At 44.8% G+C, this 15,563-nt stretch overlaps 1 protein-coding gene across 3 annotated transcripts in view; it reads left to right on the plus strand.

The window, feature by feature from the left end:
• Positions 1 to 8: 8 nt before the first annotated feature.
• The window catches only part of Nav1 (neuron navigator 1), a 280,922-nt gene continuing 265,367 nt past the window's right edge, over positions 9 to 15,563 (plus strand). Inside the window, exon 1 of one of the 3 annotated variants that reach the window (XM_087194151.1) lies at positions 9 to 147. The gene's annotated coding sequence lies outside the window, so the exon portion shown is untranslated. The remainder of the gene's footprint in view (positions 148 to 15,563) is intronic. The other 2 variants (XM_087194150.1, XM_087194148.1) reach the window with 2 other exon arrangements.

Raw genomic sequence — 15,563 nt, forward strand, 5'->3', positions numbered from 1 at the left:
GAAGCCCCGCGGCGTTGGCCCCCCAGGACCCAGGCCGCCCCCCGCCGGCCGGAGGGAGCTGCGACTGGAGACGCCGGATGGCAGGCGCGCTGCGGTCCCACTGTGCGCCCCGGAGCGGCCGCCACCGCGCTGGAACATCTTTCGGAGGTGAGGAGCCTCTCGGGGGACTTCCCTGGGGGCCAGGCGGAAAGGCAGAGATGTAACCTGAAACCTCCGACCCCCCCCCCAAACCTGGGCCCCTAGGGAAGAAGGGAGAAGCCGAAGATTTGCGTGTTCCGATTTCACCGGTTATTTAAGTTCATAGATCAGGTTCATTTAATCTCCACTATGAAATCAAAAGAAGCTGTTTATGTTGGTAAAAAAGGAGAAAGGTTTTATTCAGAGCTAGCTCCAAGGAGATGGAAGGATCTGTTTGCTTCAAATCACCATCTCCGGAGGCACAGGTGTGTTGGAGTCTATAAATTTATGGCTAGGCCTCCTGGGGAGGGAATGCATTGAGATCTTAGGCGCCCCAGGCCCGTTCCATCCTATCCCAGACCACACCTCTCCCTCCCTTGCCTAAGGGAATGAAACTGGACTTGACCTCCTGGTGCAGACATCTGCAGATTCTGTCCACTCTTCAGCCCAGACGTGGGAGTAGCCAGTTGTTCCCCAGGCCTGAGGACGTTTGGAGAAGCCACTTGTTTCCAAAGGAAAAAAAAAATCTATCAAAGTTCCATTCTGCAGTGCTAGTGTGGTAGCTGAATGTAAGGGACATGCCTTGGTTGCCAGAGAAAAACAGGCCTTACAGGGCCCGAGTCCCTTCCTCAGTTCCCCATTTCCACCTGCTGTTAGCTTTGGTCATCTGAAAGGGGCATAAGCCGCAGGGGTGCGGTGGTGCATTGCAGGTGGGGGTAAACTGAGCTCCTGTGGGGGCAGTAAACCTCTAGCAGTGCCCAGCACATGATAGACACTCAGTAACTGTGAACTTGCTCCTCCCACCGCTCTTGCTGCCCCAAAGCAGCAGTTCTGAAAGGGGACTTTTCTCTGGGCCTCTAACCTTCAGCAGGACAGACACAGGTTCAGGCCACTTAAAGCTGCCTGTGGGGCAGTAAGCCATGGCTGTGCCCTCACATCGCCTCACCCAGTTCCCAGCTCTTCCTGCAGCATATAGTTTGCAAGTGAGGGGACATAAGAGCTGGCACTCTGCAAAGCCAGAGATCCAGTGCTGGAGACCAGAACTGCTCCCCAGGGCCCTATAGCACGGAGATCCAGGTAGGAGAGCAAAGCTAGGCTTTGCAGGAAGGAGCCATTTCCTCCCCAGGGTCCTGCCCTGCTCCAAGCAAGGAGCACTGCGCTTTGGAACTGGTGGGTTTGGATTTGAAATAACTTGAAGAATCTCCAAGACAGACTGTTTCCAGGAATAGGAGGACCAACGAAGAATCAGTTCTTCTTTCTAGTTCATAGGGTTTGGCTGTGGTTGTTTTAAGACAGGGTCGCACAGTGTTGCCCAGGCTGGCCTTCAATTTGCTATGCTTCTGCCTTAGCCTCCTTGAGTGCTAGGATTACAGGCGTCCATCATTACTAGTGGCTTGTTTGTAGTTTTGTTGTTTTTTTTTTTTTTTGGTACCGGGGATCGAACTCGGTTCCTTGAGCTTGCGCAGCAGGCGGCGAAACCACTGAGCTAAATCCCCAGCCCTTGTTTGTAGTTTTTTGTAATTGTTTCACTGTATTTCTAAGACCAAAAGGCTGGCGTTTTATCTTATTCTCCAGGATGGAATGACAGTATTTCCATGGAAAATAAACTATACTCATCTTAGATACACATTTCAGGGTGATGGTGTGTGCTCTGTGGGCATGTTACAGACTGTGTAGCTTTCTACTGCTTCCTTGCCATCCAGAGCATGCTCAGAAGGAGATGCACATAGCAATAATTGGAAATGAACAAAGAAGAAGGAAATGCACATAGCAGGCACTGGAGGGTTTGTTACGAACTAGTTACCTCTCAGCACAGGTCACCCATAGATGCAGCTGCCATATCTTTCACCCTGGGTAGTGCCAATTGCTCAGACTCCCTCAGACTTCATTAAAAGTCCTGGGTTGTTAAATTTACTCTCTTCTAGGAATAAAGTTAAGCACCTTATAATCCACAAAATAAAACATGTTTCTAGATTTTTCTTGCCTTCTTCCAAGAAACACATCTTTCCTTTTGCCCAGCCCACCATATAAACAAGACCTTCCAAGTCTGGGATGTGTCTTAGTCACTTTCTCATTGCTGAGACACAATACCTGACACCCACAATTTAAAGGAGGAGAAGTTTATTTTGGCTCACATTACAGCCTATAGTGAGTTGGCTCCGAGGCAAGATGACATGGTGGAGAGGCATGGTGGACCAGAAGCAGAGAGAGAGAAGGGAGGAACTGGGGAGGAAGACAAACCCTTCCAGGCCACATTCCCAGTGACCTATCTCTTATGACCAGAACCTACCTTCTAAAAGCAAGTCAGCTATGGGCCCCCATAAACCAGTCACCTTCCAAAAGCCCTGCCTATGAGCACGTGAGGCTCTTGGAGGACATCTAGACATAAACCACAACAGGATGTATATAAGTGCTCCTTGTAGAAACACTACCATTCTTATCTAATCCAACCAAGATGTAGTAGCAGAAAGCAGAAATCCTGGTGATTCTTACACTAATCAGTGTTAGAGATCATGAGCTTGCTGCCCAAAGATGCTGATTCCCCTGGATGGGAGCTGTCCCAGTTCCCTTTGGTATTTAGCACCCTGGAAAGATGAGTCTTGGAATTTTGCTCAAGGTTTTTCAAAAGGGCAAATGTCTGCATTTCCTTCTTTGGTCTGGATTTGTCCTGTCTGGAGTTGTGGGTTTGCTGATAGAGTTCCCTGCAAGGGAATCCCAACCTGTTCTTTGAAATGTTCTTAGAGAAAGTCCAGGAGAAGGAAAGCAATAACGCAATTACACCTGTATTTCTCCCAGAGGATTGTAAAGAACCTTGTAGGTAGAGTGACTGCGCAGTGCATCATCAGAAGGGAATGGTTTTGATAGTGAATAACGTAGTGATAGTCTACAGCTACATTAAGGCAGCAAAACTATCTCAGGAGTCCAGGGCATGTGCATATATGGTCACCCTGCTTGTCCACCCAGAGCTTGTGTCAGTGCAGGTATCTTAGGAGCTATCTAGGCAGAGTTGGAGATAAAGGAAGCCAAGCATGGCTTGGCCTTTCTGCTGTTCCCCCAGAAACTCACAACTTTCGGTTCTTACTGGAGGCCCCTGAAACATTACTGGAAACCCCTGCAGTAGGCTCTAGTCTCCTGCCCAGTGTATGGTGCAGGCCTGAGAAAAAAACCTAAAAGACAAAACTAAGAGAGACAGAAAGCAGGGTGCCAGGATGATCAATGCCAGTTCAACCAACAAAGGTGCTGGCCAGTCCAAGCCACTGATTTTTATTAGTAATCAATTGGGGTAAAGGTAAGCTACATGCAAGGGCAGGAATACGTGAGAGGATGTGGAATCATGTGGTTTCTATGAAAATTAATGTAAGCAAGGCTTGTAAAAGATAAGACAAAGAACTCTCGAATTAGGAACAGAATAGACAAAATACATGATTATGATTAGAACACTGTCCTTCTAGTAAGAAGGTTTTAGTTGTGGGAATGGAATTTGGGTGTGAGTTACTCTGAGCTGGCACATAGGCTTTGGCCAGACTCACTTCTCAAAACAAGCCAGTTGTGGAGTTAACTCTTTATTGCTTTGGGCATAATCAATATTGCAGTCTCCTGCAGGTTCTATTGCCCTCCCTGCACGCTGCCAACCCTATGGGCTTGGTTTTAGGGTGGGCTGTTTGCAGATAAAGAGCACTTTGGGACTGAGCTGAGTCAAAGAGGATGCCGGCGTTAGCCACCACGCAAGCAGGCATGAGCCTCATGCGGAAGTCATGAACAGGCCAGTAAACATCGCCAGTATGTGGGACACCGCACATACCTAAATTTATGTGCTCAGAGATATTCTGGCTCCTTCAATATACAGCTGTGCCCAGACTGGCTCTACCCCACCAGCAGCACCCACATCTCCAGAGACAGTGAACTCAGAGCTTGTCACCAAGAGATTCTCTATTGGAGATTCTAAAAGAAGGCTGGGCACACTTTTCTGTGTGCCCCTCTGCTCTCCTCTCCTCTCCTCTCTATGTGCTGCATGCCCCAATGCCTCTGGGTTGGTGCTTACAGGCTCCTGGGGGTGCAGTAGCGCATGTTATAGGCGGGCAGTAGGGCTCCTGCCCTCCCACTTCCAGCTTCCTCTGTTGCCTTCTCTGGCATCTTCTCCTTTTCCTCCTCCATCAACATCTTGATGTCACATCTTCTCTTGCTATGAAGTCTTTCTTTTTCCCACTGATCCAAGGTGAGTGGGATCTGTGTGTAAGGAAGAGGGAAGATGAGGGAATATGACTGGAATATGACTCTGCCTATCATCCTAGGGCGCTTATAGATCCAAGATGGACCAGAGATTTCTCACCTATCCATCCATCCATCTGTCTACCCATCTGTCCATCTATCTGTTCATTTAGCAGACATTCATTGAGGTCCTACTCTGTGCTGGTCATGTACTATAGATGCTGAAAATACAGGAAAGAATATCACTTGGTTTTACAGTCTAATCTGTATACCACTATCAGGGCCCCAAAGTCTTTCATGAGCATGAAGTAAGGGATACAGAGGAAAGTAAGTAGACAAAGGATGGATGCTTAATTCTTTTTCCCTGGGGGAGAGATGATTCACAGTTGGCTAGGAAGTAAGGAGAAAGGGCAAGTTCTCGGAAGAGCCTTGTCTGCCAAGGAACTGCAAGTTCATTAGCAGAGCTGATACTTAGAATGAAAAGCCAGATTTCCATAAGAAATGGGGCTAACAGGTAGGGAGGAGCTAGAAAAATATGGCAGCTATTATAAACCATGTGAAGGGAGTGGACTTTCCTGAGGATGGGGGAAATATTGAAGGCTTTTAAACAGGGAAATGACATGGTCACTTTAAAATGGATTTTAGGAAATGGCTGTGACTCCTTACAAGTTCAGATGGGAAGTGGGGTGAGAGAGGGTACTTACTGCAGGAGACCAGGAAAGAGATGATGGCCAGCAGCAGCCACGGGGATGGAAAACAAAGGATGGTTTGGAGAGTACCGAGGAGGCAAAATCCCCGGATTGCAGGAACAGCTGGCTTCTGCGGGTGGGGTGCAGGGGGGGCTGAAAGGGACGGGTGGCTCCTGGTTTCTGGGTTTGCAAACTCACTAAGATAGGTGACCTGGGGCAGGCTACAGGTTGAGGAGCAGAGAAGCATGATTGAAGGCTTCTGACGCCACTTTAAGCCTCTTCTGTCCCGCTACACTTTGACACCTGCTAAAGCTGTATGATGGTGGGTTAATAAGGCCCAGTAAGCACAGCTACACCCCACAACTCCCATCATCCTTCAACCCTTCTCTTGACAAACAGGCAGGACTCCTTTTCACTAAACTCTCCTTCTTAAAAGCCCTATTTGGGGCTGGGGATTTGGCTCAGTGGTGCCATCACCTGCCTCGCAAACGCAAGGTCCTAAATTCAATCCCTGGTACCAAAAACAACAACATCAAAAAAACACACAAAAGCTCCATTTTGACCTTTTCCTTTCACAGTCCCCCTTTTAGGCTCATGACCCTGTAAAAAACCTTACAGCCTGTATGAGAATTACCGATCTGGTCTAAGTGCCAGAGCGATCCCTCTCAGGTTTGTTCTGAAATAAACCTGTCTTGTTGAGCTCATATCTTTGTCTTTTCTTCCTTTTTCCTAACAATAATGAATTCTGTTTCAGTGGATTCCAGATGCTCATTGAACGTCCACGCAGAGCAGCCCAGGAGGCAGTTGTCCCAGGCAGCAAACAAGGGGCCAGGGTTGGAGATAGAGATCTGAGGTCTGCATTTGAGAGAGAGCTTGGGAAGAGAAAGAAACAGGCTCAAAACCCTAAGGAAGGGCCAGGGATTTAGCTCAGTGGCACGGCACCTGCCTTGCAAGGGCAAGGTCCTGAGTTCAATCCCTGGTACCCAAACAAACACCCTTAAGGGACACTAATATTTGAGGACAGTTGAGAGCCCACAAAGGAAACTGAGAAACAAGGATCAGAGATGTTGGGATATCAGCCATGACATAGAGGCAAAGGAGAGAGAGTTTGGGATTGGAGGGAACCAGGACAGGCACAAGCTAAGCTTCATTCATTAAGTGTGCAGATGCCAGGGGAGGAAAATGAATGGAAGGAACAAGAAAGGGAAAGGTTGATTGTTGGTGGTCTCTCTAGAGGGAGACCTGAGACCCCGGAAAGCACCGACTTTTAAAGAAAGAAAAGGAGACAGCCTGGGGGACGAACAGCAGTTTAATTCCTCTGGCACTATTGGACCATCACAAAGGGAAGAAGCAAGGCTGTTATACATGTAGGAAAGCAGCTTAGTCTGGCTATCGTCCTTCTGATTTTAACCTCTGGTGACAAATGACCTTAAGTGACTCATAAAAGCTACAGGCGAATTCACAAGTCCCCTGTTTCCGTTCACCAATCCCATACATCAAAGAGCACACCGCAGCCCTCTTCTTATCAGGTGGTACCAAGAGAGCAGGACGACTTCAGCCAAAATCAAGCCCACCGGCCCACCGCAAACATCACAGATGTGCATAGTGAGTCCTATTTCTCTTACCACCCATAGAGTCACTGGGTCGAGGTCCTCTGATCCCCGGGCAATGGTAAATAAGAAAACTAGGAAAACCTGTTTTTCTCCCGTGAGACTTTTACAACGTCTCTTAAAGTTTTCTGGCATTCTTTTAACAAACACACTTGTGGAATTTCCCAGAAATGACTTAATTTTTTCAGTTAACAAACTTCTTGTGATCTATTCTTACAACTAGATAACTAAATTCTACAATTTCCCACAGTTGATGAGCTAAGGCATCAATGTTCCTTTCTACAGTGGTATTCAATCCTCTAGCACTGAGCCCCAGAATGTGTATGTCCTGTGCCCCCAGTTTCTTATGTAGAGCTAAAGAAATGAATTTAGGGAACATGAAAGTTCCAGGAGTAAAGACCCCACTGTTCAGATTAGAATATTTTCCATCAGGCACTCTGCCTTTCATGCTTCCCAGGGGGTACTCAGAGGCATTTCATAGCTGAAATGGACCCCAAAGAAAAGTAAGTTCCCTGAGATCACCAGAAGCCATGATGCTGTGAAGGATTTAGCACTGAACTTGCAGTTTGTATCTCAGCTCTGCTACTGATAATTAAAATACTATTAGTGATAAGAAATAATTATAGAGTTCTTCCTATCTGTCAGGTACTTTATACAACCCTCTCCTTTATTCTTCGCAGTCACTGAATGAAGTAAGGGCTACTTTTGCATGTGGGGAAACCAAGGCCTAGAGCAGTAACTAATTTGGTGGCTGTGTGACCACAGTGTAGACCTCAGCTCTCTTCAGACATGAAATGAGAGGCTGGACCACCTCAGTGTTCTCAAAAGTTTCTACTGAGGTACCCCAGCTAGCAAAGAGGGAACATGTGCCCCTCACAAAGAACCCACAATGTTGGCAGAATCAACTCTCTTCCAGGTCTTCAAAGTCTTACATTTTATTATAAAAGTTTATTTGAATTTTGTAGTCTCTTTCACACACAGCCATGTAATTACTTCATGTTAAGAGAAATGGAGGTTCTTGGAAAATGTGTCATGCTTACAGTGTAGCATCCTTGCAGGCCTCTGTGGGCCCCCTGGGAATTTGAATAGGCCAACCTACTCTGTAGGTGATAATTTAAGATTCTTCCTGGCTCTGGCACTGTCTGCTGTGATAAATCTATGACGAGGCAAGTCAAAGGAGGAGTTTGTGGAACGCAGCCAGCATTCCTGACCAGAATTCTCTTGGTCTTTGCATTCATACTTCTCAAGGAAGATTCCAGACTCTTTCAGGGCTTACTGGAAAAATGAGCTTAGTAACTGCTGTAGTCCATTTTCCATTGCTATAACAAAATATGAGAAGTTGGGTGCTTTAAAAGGAAAAGAAGTTTATCTACCTCACAGTTCTGGATGTCAAGAACATGGTACCAACATCAGCTTTTGGTGAGAGCCTCATGGCAGTTGGCCTTACATGGAAGGGAGCTGTGTGAGAGAGGTCACATGGTGAGAGAGGAGGCAAAAGATGAGGAGGGGTCAGGCTCACTCTTTTATAACAACCTAATTTACTCCTGTGAGATTGAACCCACCCCAAAACATGAGCAATAACTCCTTTATGAGGGAGGGAGGTTATGCCCCAAGTACCTCCCTCCAGGTCCCACCTCCTTTCAACACCATGATATCAGGGACCAAGCTTCCAGTACATAAACCTTTGAAGATCAAACAATATCCAAACCATAGATGTAGCCAAAAGAAAAGCCAGAAAAAGCAGTGTGTAACTATCACAAAGATCAAATACCGGGAGGCAAAAAAAGAACAGCTATGTGGAAAGGCACAAAATGGATACCACAGGGGGCTCCTGACCAGACAAACTTTTCTGTTCCTGTGGCAAGCTGAAGTTTACACTTTCTGCTTTTTGAAGCAGAAAGAATGTTCCAAGGGAGCTTGAAAGGTAATTCAGAAACTCACAGGAGTGGCTCAGGGCAGGGTCCTCCGGGATATTGTGCAACAGCCTGGATAGCTTTTTAAATGACCACTTCCTCTTTCCTCCCCTCAGCCTATCGACCTGACCACTATGTAGGGCCACTGGCCTCCTGCTCCCTCAGCTGCCTGTGTCTAAAATAGGCAAGACAAGGGCTGAGGATTTAGCTCAGTGGTTTCACCGCCTACTGCACAAGTGTAAGGACCTGAGTTCGATCCACGGTGCCAAAATAAATAAATAAATAAAATAAAATAGGCAAGACTGTGGGTGCTCTCACAGTAGGTGTGTGAGGGGAGCTGGGGGAGTAGAGGGAGAGGAGGTTTCCTCAGAGGTCAGGGCAGAGCAGGGGACAGGGTCACGCTCTTCTGAGCCTGACCTAGTCTAGGAAAGTGGGTGGCCGCAGGGCTTGGCTGGGACTCCAGAGGACTTTCCTGACAGGCCTTGGCTTAGTCATCCCAGCTCTCCTTTGCCCCTAATCAGTTTGTTACCTCTCTGCTTTAAAGCCTCAGGCTTCCTGTACCCTGGTCTAGGACACCTCACCACAGCTGCTCAAGCTCCTCCATGATTGGCTTGAAACAGTGAAGTGGTTTGGAAATACGCAAGCAAAACCCCGACATCTCTGTCCTATTAGAGTCCACTGTATGAAACTGCACTCTGAGATAGAAGAAAAGATTGGATGACGTTTGGAGAACAGTTGCTCTCAAACGACAAACTCAAGATGCCTGGAGTTTACCGGACTGGCAGGTCTCAGAAGTTAGGAATTGCAGCTGGATCTCCTTTGCAGTTCACAGGGTTCTTCACAAGGAGTAGGTGCTTAGTTTGTGTTTTATAAATAGGTGCACAAATAAATCCATGGTTCCCAAAGAACCACGGGTAAGGTTGCCACCTGCTGGTAGATTTGCAAAAGACATCCCTCAGCCGTGCAAGTGACCCATACCCAGTTCCTGCAAGAAAATCCTGTTTAGGCCAGTAGTTCTTTGACCAGGATCACTTGATACTTAGATTCTTTTCACTCAGACTCAAGAAATCCTATGTCCTTCAAAGAGAAGTCAAGATACACCCTGGGACGTGGCCAGAGAAAAGGCCTCTGAAGATAGTGGAAGCTCTGTTTAAAAACTCAGGATCCTCTTCCCTCCATTGGCAAATGTTCTCTTGCCCAAAACTCCTTCCCCCATCAACTCTCTGGACAGAAAACCTGTTTTGAGAACTCACTCTGTGCCAGGCACTGAGGTAGTGCTAGGAAGATACCAGGCCAGACTTGACAGAGAGCGGGGTCAGACACTGGCAGAGTCGGGGCATGGGAGTTAAGAGAGGAAGAACTCTGCTGCAGGGTCTGTCAGAGGCTTCCAGGAGAGGTGACAGCTAATAAGCTGGGCTAAACGGATGGTTAGAGGGCCTGGGAGTGGGGCTCAGAGGCAGAGTGTTTGATAGCACACATGAAGCCCTGGGTTTCATCCCCAGTGCATGCACACGCGCACACACACACACACACACACACACACACACACACAGGATGGTTAGGCTTGTGGAGATAGGCAGTGTTTTGTTTATCCACTGCTGTATAGCAAACCATGCCCAACTTCATCATTTAAAAAAAATAGCCACTTATTTTTGTCTTTCACAGTTGTCAGGGTTTACTGAGCTCAGCTACATAGCACTTAGAGATCTCTCCTGTGTCTACACTCAGAGGATAGCTCGCTGCAGATGTTATGAGGAAATCCTTGCTCCCACAGCTGCAGGGTGAAGCTGGTTGTCAGCTGGGGCTCTGATCAGTCACTTTCTTTGTCACTGGGGCAAAATACTCAATGCTCCCATTTTAAAGGTAGACAGGTTTATTTAGGCTCACAGTTCAGAAATTTCAGTCCATGTCAGGCAGGCTTAAACAGAACAGCCTGACAGAATGGCCTCGGCAGAGGAAAGCTGCTCTTGTCAAGGTGAACAGGAAGCAGGGAGCGAAGGGAAGAGCAAGGGAGGACATAACTTCCAGGTCACACTGCCCAGTGACCTGCCTCTAACCAGGCCCAACTTCCTAACAGGAAGTCAGCTGTAGAGTCCCACAATTCAATCACCTTCCAATAACCCTGCTTCTGAGTGCATGAGACTCGTGGGGGACATTCTTTTTTTTAGCGGGGCGGGTACTGGGGATCAAACTCAGGTCCTTGCGCTCACACAGCAGGTGGTGAAACCACTGAGCTAAATCCCTGGCCCTCTTGGGGGACATTCTTAATCTAAACTATCTCAGGCTGTTAGCAGGAGGCCCTACAGGGTGTCTTGCCATGAGGCCTGGACTCTCACAGTGTGGCAGCTGGGTTACAAGGGAAAGCATCCCAACAGATCCCAAAGAGGAAGCCAGCTTGGCCTCTGAAACCTTGATGCACGAGGCCCTCACAGGACCTCCCCTGTGTCACAAAGCCTACCCAGTTTCACTGAGAGGGGACAGACCCCACCTCTTGGTGTGTGAGTGGCAGGGTTCTGGAAGAGATTACGGAATGGAAAGTATCATGGAGCCAATTTTGGAAAAGACAACCTGCTGCAGGCAGGAGGATCACTTCAAGTGGGTGTCTTCATCAGTTTTACCTGGGGAATTGTGTTTTCTAAGAGAAAAAGAGTGTTTGCAGACTGGGCATTGCTAAGAGCAAACACGAGGCTTTAGAAGACATCACTGAGCCATCTTCACTAAGACATATGAAAAAGATTTCTCCCAGAAGAGATTTGAACTAAAGTTGGGGGAGCCAGGAGGCTGAGATGGATGGCAGGGCAATGACCACAGAGGAGGCTATCACATAAGGCTCTGCCTGCTCTGGTTCCTGGTGGGTTTGGATTTGTAGTCATAACAGCAAGTGGCCAGGTAGAGCCGAGAGGCTGTCTGTAAGGTGCATCTTTGAGATCAGGAATAGACAAGGCTAAACCAAGAAGCAGCAGTGAAGAAGGAGCTGCAGTGTAGCAAGAGATATAAGATGTGCCCACAAATAACCACAACATATAATAGCTGCCAGTTTGGGGTAACACAAAAGCACAGAGCAGTCATCAGGCACGAACAAGAGCTGCGTCAAAGCTAAGACACAGCCTTAGAGTTAGAAGGCAAGTTGGCAATGGGATGAACGAGGAGCTCAAGGAACAGCCAAGGTTGAGGACTCAGGCCTTTGGTGGAAACCTCTGGAGTTAAAGGGCGTGAAGGACTCTGGGAGGGTCTCCCTCAATAGCAGGGAAAATTAAACCCAGACTGAGCATACCTTTCCCACAGTCTTAAAAGCAAAATCTGAAAGGATCAAACTGTCCCCAAAAGCACAACCACATCCTAAACAAAGCTCTAACATATATATAAGAATGTAAAAATATCCATTACCCAATGAGGTAAAATTCACAATGTCTGGAATCCATAAAAAAATTTTCAGGCATGCAAAAAAGAGAAAAATATGACCCATCATGAGGGAAAAGAAAAATCAGTCAAATGAAAGCAATTCAGAATTGATACAGATGTTAAAACAGACAAGGATATTAAAACAGATCTTCTGACTATTCTATGTGTTCAAAAAGCTAAAAAGATTTTTTTTTTGGTACCGGGGATTGAACTCAGGTCCTTGCATTTTCAAGCCAGGCGGCGTAACCACTGAGCTAAATCCCTAGCCCTAAAAAGATTTTTTGAGAAAAAGATCCAAAGTAAACTTCTAGAGGATTCCAGTGCCTGCCTTGCAAATGCAAGGTCCCAAGTTTGATCCCTGGTAAAAAACAAATAAACAAACAAACAAACAAAAAGACGAAAGTAAACTTCTAGAAATGAAGACTACAATGCATGAGATGAAAAGCATGTTGATTTGGATTGATGCCAGTTGGACGTTACAGAAGAAAAAAGAATTAGTGAATTCAAAGACAGTAGAAACTGTGCATAATAAAATACAAAGGAAAAAATCATTTAAAAAAATGAACAAAGTGTCAGTGAGCTAAGAGACAACTTCAACCTAATATACATATAATTGGATTCCCTGAAAGGAGAGAAGATACAGAAGAAATATTTGAAGAAATAATGGCTGAAATTTTTCCAAACTTGATGAAAAATATAAACATATCCAAGAAGTTCAGTAAATCCCAAATATAAGAAACACAAAGACTTGAAAACATCACATTTGAATTGTCCAAGACTGATAAAGAAAAGTCTTCAACACAACTAGAGGGGAAAAAGCACATGGGTACAGAGAATTAAAGATAAAGAATGAGAATAATTTCTTGTTGAAAATTATGCAAGCATGAGGAAAGTGCAGCAATATTTTTTTTACATTTTTATGTAAATGAGGAAAGTGCAGCAAGCAGCGAAACCACTGAGCTAAATCCCCGGCCGCAGCAATATTTTTAAAGCACAAAGAGCAAAAACTGCCAACCAAAATTCAATACTAGCAAAAAAAAAAAACCTCCTTTCAAACAATGGGCCTGGGATTTAGCTCAGTGGTTCTGCTGCCTGGCTCCCAAATGCAAGGTCCAGAGTTTGATCCCTGGTACAAAAAATATGTATATATAAATATACATATAAATAAACAATAATCAAGGCAATATTATTTAGCATTAAGAATGAACTTTGAAGACACTATGCTATGTGAAAATAGAAGCCAATCAAAAAAGTCCACATGTTGTATGATTCCATTTATATATATGAAATATCCAAAACAAACAAATCTATAGAGGCAAAAAATAAATTAGGGATGGGGATGTAACTCAGTGGCACCACACCTGCCTGGCAAACGAAAGGTCCTGAATTCAATCCCCAGTACCGAAAAAAAAAGTAAATTAGCAGTAGCCAGGGCTGAAGTGGAGGCATGGAAAGCAGGGGTGACTTGTAATGGGTACCAGGTTTCTCTCTGGAGTGATAAAATGCTCTGAAATTAGGTTGTGGTGATGGTAGCAAAACTTTGCAGATAGTAAAAACTACTGAAATTCATTAAGTTGTATATATTAAGTATGTAGCACTTCCATATGTCAGTAATACATCAATAAAGTGGTTTAAAAAATTGAATTTTACATTTTTAGTGGGTGGATTATATACTACATAGATTGTATCTCCATAATACTGCTTACAGATTTTAAACTAAAGAGCTGGGGATGTAGCTCAGTGGCACTGTGCCTCCCTGGCAAGTGTAAGATCCTGAGTTTGATCCTCAGGACCAAAAAGAAAAAAAAAGGCTGAAATAAATTTTAAACTAAAATAAACGTGGTTTTGGATATATGAGAAAGTTGAAATAATTCATTACAGGCAGACCTACAATACAAGAAATCTTAAGGCAGAAGTAAAAAGAAGGAACAAAGATAAATATGAGGTTTTATTTCTCAATGGAAACTATAAAGCAGAAGACAGAGGAGTACCCAAGTACTAAAAGAAAACAAACCGTCAAAGTAATATTCTATATCTAGACAAGTATCTTTCAGAAATAAAGAGTGCCAGAAATGCTAACTATATGATGGGTAAAAACTAAGATTTTAAGCAATTATTTGAAGCCTTCAAAAGGATAGTTGACTGATTAAACAAAAATAGTAAGAATGTATTGGCCTTAGTTACTTTTCTTGTTGCTGAGACAAAATACCTGACACCCAAAGTTAAAGGAAGAAAAGTTTAATTGGCTCAAAGTTTGTAGAGGTTTCAGTCCATAATTGGCTGGCTTTAAGGCAGAGTGGCATGGCAGAGGGGCATCACAGAGGAGAAACAGTTCATGCAGGCAGTAGGCAGGAAGGCAACAAAGCAGCGAAGTAGCAAGGAAGCTACAAGTGACAATAGCAACTTCTTTCTGTGCCTTTTATTTTCTATCTAGACTACCCAGCCTTAGGGCAGGTAGCACTCACACCCAGAACTATGCCAAAACAATTAGTGGGCTAATTTAGTAATCACACACCTTTAATCCCAGCATCACACACTCTAGGTCCAGCCACCTCTGAAAAAGCCCTCCTATGACTGCATGAGGGTTTAGGGGAACATCTAGATGCAAGCCATAACAGTATTACAGGGTTTATAACATTTATAAAGGTAGACATATGACTGTAATAATATGAAGGGCAGGAGGGAAGCAGTGGCTGTGTACCATTGTAAAGTTCTCACACTATGCATAAAATGATATATCACTTGGAGGTAGAGTTGGGGAAGCTAAAGACATAGTATAAAACCTAAAGTAATATCAAAACAAAGAGTTATAGCTAAGAAGCCAGTAAAGGAAATAAAATAGAATCATAAACTACTCAATTAATGAAAAAGTATGCAAAACAAGAGGGGAAAATATAACAAAGAACAGATGGGATTAATAGAAAACAAGAAGCAGGGGCCAGGGATTTAGCTCAGTGGTTCTGCTGCCTGCCTTGCAAGCACAAGGTCCCGAGTTCAATCCCTGGTACCAACCCCCCCCCCCCCAAAAAAGAAAACAAGAAGCAAAGTAGTAGACTCAGATGTAGTTAGATTAATAATCACATTGAATGGGGCCGGGGATTTAGCTCAGTGGTGCCACCACCTGCCATGAAAGGTCCTGAGTTCAATCCCCGATACCAAAAAAAAAAAAATCACATTGAATGTAAATGATCTAAACATCTCATTTTATTTATTTATTTATTTATTATTTTTTGGTACCGGGGATCAAATTCAGGTCCTTGAGCTTGCAAGGCAGGTGATAGAACCACTGAGCTAAATCTCTGCCCCCACATCTCATTTTAAAGACAGACATTATTGGAATTTTTTTTTTTTTTTTTTTAAGAGAAGCCTCAGGCTGGGGATTTAGCTCAGTGGTTTCGCCGCCTGCTGCACAGGCGCAAGGACCCGAGTTCAATCCCTGGTACCAAAAAATAAATAAATAAATAAATAAATAAAGAGAAGCCTCAATTATTTGCTACTCACAAGAAATGAACTATAAAAATAAAAACATGAAAAGTACAGGAAAGAATGTACTAACTATGCTA

The sequence above is a fragment of the Heterocephalus glaber genome, unplaced genomic scaffold (assembly GCF_053883595.1).
Source record: "Heterocephalus glaber isolate CG9 unplaced genomic scaffold, H.glaber_assembly_v1.0 deba00001600, whole genome shotgun sequence".
NCBI lineage: Eukaryota > Metazoa > Chordata > Mammalia > Rodentia > Bathyergidae > Heterocephalus > Heterocephalus glaber.